Raw genomic sequence first — 6207 nt, 5'->3', positions numbered from 1 at the left:
CAATGTCTTCTCCTGGGGGATTTTCAATTGAGGTTTCATCTACCTTGTATGTAGGGTTATAATGTATTACTTGAATTTTAGTCATTCTATCTACCTTTTCAAATGAGGGTTCATCCACCTTGTCTTCATCGTGATGTGTATCTACTTCTTCATTGTGGTTATTGTCATTTTTATTTTTAATGTTGTCTTCTAAAGCAGTTGAGTTACTGTGTTTATCTTCTGCTTGCATTATGCTGTTTTCCTCTTTTATTCGTTGTTGATTTTCCTTGATTATTGATTCCTTGTTTTGAAGAGTTTTAGTCTTTTCAGGGAGAAACATGATCATTGCTAGATTTTCTTCAACCTCTTCCTTTTTGAGAGTTTCAAAGTCTGCTTCTTTGTCATTCTCAGGGGATAATGTTTCCCTATGATGTGTCTTATGTGTTTGTAGATATTCTCCTTTATATCCATTTTTATCTATCTTGTCCTTTGTGCCATGTGAATGTCTTTGTGTCTCCTCATAATTCACTGGTTTTGGGCTTTCTTTGGTGATCATTATTTTGGGTTTGTTATATCTTTTTTGGGGGTGATTTGATTCTTTGTCAGTCTCACCCTGGTTTTCCTGGATAGAAGGTTTTGTGTTTGTTTCTAGAAAACTGGAAACAAATTTCACCGGCCTGGCAGTTACATATTTCTCAGTGAGAATCTCTGCAAGTTGCTCAATGTTTATTTGTCCCCACTTGTTTCCTTTCTGGTATTTTTGTAAGAGGGCACCCTCAAATGTTTTACTACCACAAGTATAATAGTAGACAGTCCAGGAGACCATGGGGATATCAGGCTGCTTTGCCAGGTCTTCTATGTCCCAGTGAGTCCCATCTGAAGGAGCTACTCCACTAATTATGTAGCTTACTGCACTGCCCACTTGGCTTGTCCTTTGTCTTATTAAGCTTTTTTCCTTTCTTATGATGGCAATTATTTCCTAAGCAAAAACAAGACATGGAATGGGAATGAATGAAAGCTACATGTGAATAAAACGCTGCAGTTAGACCACTGAACAAACTAAGGATAAGCAGTACTGTCTATGGTAAAAAGGTGTATATAAGCATTCCATGTTAAGAATGTTTTAACAGTATGCCAATTGCATGGAAATGGGATGTATCATGTTCAGGAAATATTATGGCCACCTATCTTGTATTTATGCAGCTAGTTTTAACGGTGAATTTGTATTTTATTTTTTATTTATAAACAATACATGTATGAACATATACATGCATAATTAATGGGTATATTCAGTGGAGATGATGCAACCTTGATAGTGATGTTTTTTCCAAAAGCTTACATTCTTTGCATTTAAATGTTTATGCACTTATTTTCCGATGTCAAGCACCATGGTGCTGTATTATTAAAGGCTAACTTATGTAAACAGAGGAGAAAGCTAATATTTATATTAATATTCACTCTATTAATTTACTTACTGTAAAATCGTTTTGCTAATATGACAACTGAGGGTTGTTAGGTGTCTTCATTATTTTTAATATACAATAAAATAAAAAATATATATATAAACAATCAAGCTTACCCTTGGACGAATGTACCAGTCATTGATTCTGCTGGCAAAATTATTGTTGGAATAACTAGTCCTCCAGTCCATGTGGATACTGTATGCCCAATAAATTGGTATTTTTCTGTTCTTACTGAGTACGGACACATAAAAACATGCACTTTCAAAGCACTGGCAGATATGATCCATAGGAATCTCTGTTTGATCTAAACCATATGGTTCCTTTCTTTTGAAGAATACCTTTCTGCACGGATCTATGCCTGAGAAATCACTCAGCCATTGCCCTACCCCCCAACTAAACACTAAGGGGGGGAAGGTGACCAGAGAGAGAATTATCCACTGTCTCATGACACCTGTGGACCAATGATTAAGTTGTGCTGTAGGCACAAAGAGACTGCATTGAGTCCTTATCTTTTTTAATGTTAGCACTTGAAATTTGAATACACGCACATTGCCTCTGAGGCATTGCGTGAGTCTATTCACGGGCTAAGACGGAGTTGAGATATGGTTCTCCATTCCTGTCATAAAATGGACAGTGAAGTGAAGCCCTGAACAGAGGGACAGAAGAATACAAAGAATAATGCCAAATTGGCATTGCATGTGTAAGGGTAATTTTCTCAATTGATTCTTAATTGACAATGTGTGTTAACATAAAGACAATCACATGATTAAAAATAACTGATTTACTATTACTATTAGACCACTTTCTGAATTAAGTGCTTACTAGGAGTCTTTCTCTGTCTCTCTCCCAGCGGGCTGAATGCCTTTGACCTTAATGTCTCTGCTTCTCCTGGAAGGGGGTAGCTAGCACATTCCGGTCTTACAGCAAGGTCAACAAGGGGTAATCAGAAGGTAAAATACTAATAAATGTTAGTGGCCAGCTTCATGTCTTTTTGTTTTGGTAAAGCCCCCCTTCTGGGAGAAAGTACTGAAAACTGTATATAAGTCTTACTATGTCTGATTCAAATTGGTAAGCTTTCTCACTTTCTGTTATTTCTTTGCAAATAAATACGAACGTTAAACTCAAGTACAGCTATCGTTGTTTTTACTGGGATCTGTTCATCAGACGATGCTCACCTGTGAAATGTTAAAATGGGCATTTTTCCCGAACACATGTTTTAAACAATGTGGTTGAGGGCAAAAGAATTTACATTTTTCTTTGTGAGATCAAAAAGTCATGATATGAACCTATTCTCTGAGGTCACGCACACAAATAAGTAAAAGGTACTACCTTATCTGTGTAAACCAAGATTTACATCCTAGTAAATGGCCCTTTAGGTTCACAGCTTTCACTTTGTGAAAAAAGCACTTACAGTAAGTGGCTTTAATGACTTGTTTAATACGTTGTATAAGCCATGTGCAATATTTGGACTTTAATCCTTAAGCTGTATGTTAAATAATGTGATCAGAAATACCTTAACATTTCATTTCCAAATAAATGTCTGAACTGAATGTTATTTTAGGCATGATGATGACTCCCCAAGACAACTCAGACATTTGTTTGAAAAATAAATAATAACAACAAACCTACACAGAATGTCATTATACACACAGTTATTAGAAAAACTATGTTTAACAAGACTCCCACAGTAAGACAATTGCTACAAGTCAGACAATTACAGTCATGTGGAAAGGGCAGGTAGTAGATGATCCAATTAATTGTTTTAGTGTTTTATTTTAGTGTGTGCATGAATTCATCCAGAGGGCGTGTTCACATTTGCATGGCCCCTTTGGATATATACTGATAAAATACATGAGTATAGTCCTTTATGCACATATTTCCAGCCCTCAACTAAAGGTAGGCACAATGCTATTGAAGAATCCCCTCTCTTCTTTAAAGATTTAAAAACTATACACACATATTTTTTATACTATTTGTCTGAATATGTACCACGATAATTATTAGCTAAATACTTTAAAGTGTTTTGCCCTTATATTCTGCAAGTTTTTCTGATATCTTATGGAATGTTAAGCCTTACAATTAGATGGCAAGAGTGTTTGCGGATTGTGTACTGTTCAACCAGACATTTTGTACCTATTACACAGCATTATGCATATCATTAATGTTCTCATTAAAGAAACAATCTGAGACAAGCTGATAATCTGACAAACTCTAATATTATCATTTGTTATAAAAAGAAAAAGAAAAGAGAACATATAGATTAGTGTTCAAAATGTAGAATTGTTTGATCATGCATTTCACTATGGTTCTTTTAACTGACATCATCAAATGTTTATTTTTTCATATGACGTCGTATTCTGATGCCAGCAACATAAAGAGGATGGGAAACACAAGTGGCAAAAGGCAGTTGTGCAACTACAGCAAACGGAACATCCGTGCCTTTCTCTCTGATGAGAAGCAGGTCCTAGAGGATTTCCTGCGAGTTGAAAACCCAAATGAAAGTGCACAGACTGCCAGCAAGAGGTTTATTTTCAGAAAAGATGTTAAGTTTATACGTGTGCTAAATGGAGACATTCAAGACTTTGACGCCGAGGCTTTGACTTATTACATTTCTATCTTTGTGGAAGATGATGATGAAGAAAATATCTGTGCCCACAAAATTTGCCTGAACATGAATGCAGCTCTTCCCTTGTCTATTGTTTTATATGATATCTAGAATACACTGTCCCACTACAACGTCCTGCCTAGTTGTGCTGTTTGAAAGGATACAATGTAAAATAAATGATCAGGAAGAGCATTGTTTTTTTTTGTTTTTTTTTTTGTTATTAATATTTGGGAAGGGAATAGGATATTTGTGTTCAAATTCTCAAATTGTCAATATTAATTATTATTTCTTATTTCTTTTGTAATCATCACTTTCTCATTATTTTAGGAAGGTGGTTATTTTAGCTTTCTTTTTGATTTCAGTGAAAATATACACTGTAGTTCTGAACTCACATGTTACTTAACGTTTAGAGAATATTACATGAATTACCTGACATTAAGTGAATAAAATATTTTATGATGCAAGAGCTGTTTGAGTATGATCATCATAGTTCCATCTGCTCTGCTAAAAAAAAACAATCTGCAATATGTAATATGGCATACATTATAATTTTTTAGCAATATTAATACAACTAGTATTTTTATACATTTTGGTTTCACCATAGAAATGACTTTTTATCCATAACATTTGGGCTTCTGATGTGTTTCTGATAGGTCAGGTGTGTTCAAATACACTTTTTATGTACTTCCGTACTATCAAGGGGATGTAGCTCAGTGGTAGAGCGCATGCTTTGCATGTATGAGGCCCCGGGTTCAATCCCCGGCATCTCCATGATCGGTTATTTTTCAAGTTAGGTTTTTGGAAATGTATACAAACTTAAATAATTATTTTAACGCCGTTATGTGTTTTTTTTATATTTCACTTACCTCTGTAACCATACTTTACATAATATTTATGTAGAAACTACAGCAGTTGGCCTACATATGACACGTTCCTGCTTACGTTTGGTAATATGACTAGTGAACTAGGCTATACCGTTCTTAGAATTGCTTTCTAGTATCTTTTTCTGTCGTATAATACTTTGTTATAATTTGGCGCGAGGCTGCTGTAATACGACATTAATCCGACAGTACTGTGGAATGTCCACAAATCCTACTGGACAGGGCACACTGGAGAGTGCAGACCGGTAGGCTACAGGCAGAGATAAAGAGACGAAGTCACTTGAAGAGGACTTCGGGCCTGAAACGTCCGCACTGGTACTTTATGAGACAAACAAACAGTCGCTCAAAGAATGAATGGAGGTCAATGGAGTTTCACCAAAAACCATTCGCTAAACAGGTCATTTCTAGAAAGACGAAATAAAATACAGACTCCCTTTCTCACAAATGATGCATGTTTAGGTTTTCAGGACCCAGTACAATTAAACACAACCGTAATTGTTTTGATAATCCAACCAAAATATTTTTTTGAGCAGACTAGCGTCGGTCAGAGCCACTCAGCATAATGTGGAGTAATGTTAGCGGCTAAGATTAATCAGTCTTAACTAATTAATTAATCAGGTAACCAGTTATGTTAACCAGCTAGATAGTTACCGCTAACGGTAAATTTGATAACTACAAGTTATAGTTATAGAGTAATGTTACTTTAACGTTCGTTAGCTAGTTAATGACTACTTGTCGCTGACGTTACTGGCCACTGAGAGGCACAACTACAGCATCTTCCTATCTTGTAAAATCTTTGCTTCAGAGCCTGTTTTTCTACAGTCCATGGTACAGACTATCCAGAGCATATTGATGGATTATGGAAGTGACCCACAGACTGTGATGCAGTGATTTATCTGTTTTGTCCCTCCCGTTCCCGAAAATTTTGAATGTTTAGAATGTTTTGGAATTGTGCAGGTTCCCACACGAAAGAGGGTAAAGGGGATGAGAAAGCGGGAGCGGACAGGTTCTCGTCGGGAATGTAACAATGTTACAACTTTATAGCAGGTGTGTGTGTGTGTTATGAATTATGAATAATTGGGGGCCTATTGATTCACCTCAAGTCTTTTAATTTAATTTAAGTCTTTTAAAAACTGTTTTCCAATATAGCACAGCAAGCACAATGTGAACATGGGACATTATTTTTTAGAACACTCTAAATGTGCTGCTGACATGTTTTTATCATATTTTACTTGAGAAATTATTTCATTTCCTCTTGAGAATAATCCCACAAAGTTCC

General features: G+C 35.7%; 1 non-coding gene across 1 annotated transcript; it reads left to right on the top strand.

Annotated features, from left to right (window-relative positions):
- Window positions 1-4746: 4746 nt before the first annotated feature.
- On the top strand, window positions 4747-4818 carry trnaa-ugc (transfer RNA alanine (anticodon UGC)). Its single transcript has one exon. It is a non-coding gene; the product is annotated as a tRNA-Ala (tRNA).
- The last annotated feature ends 1389 nt before the right edge of the window (window positions 4819-6207 follow it).

Source organism: Conger conger, chromosome 12 (genome assembly GCF_963514075.1).
Source record: "Conger conger chromosome 12, fConCon1.1, whole genome shotgun sequence".
Lineage (NCBI taxonomy): Eukaryota > Metazoa > Chordata > Actinopteri > Anguilliformes > Congridae > Conger > Conger conger.
The sequence above is the reverse complement of the archived record's forward strand: the minus strand, read 5'-3'. Positions and strand labels throughout refer to the sequence as shown.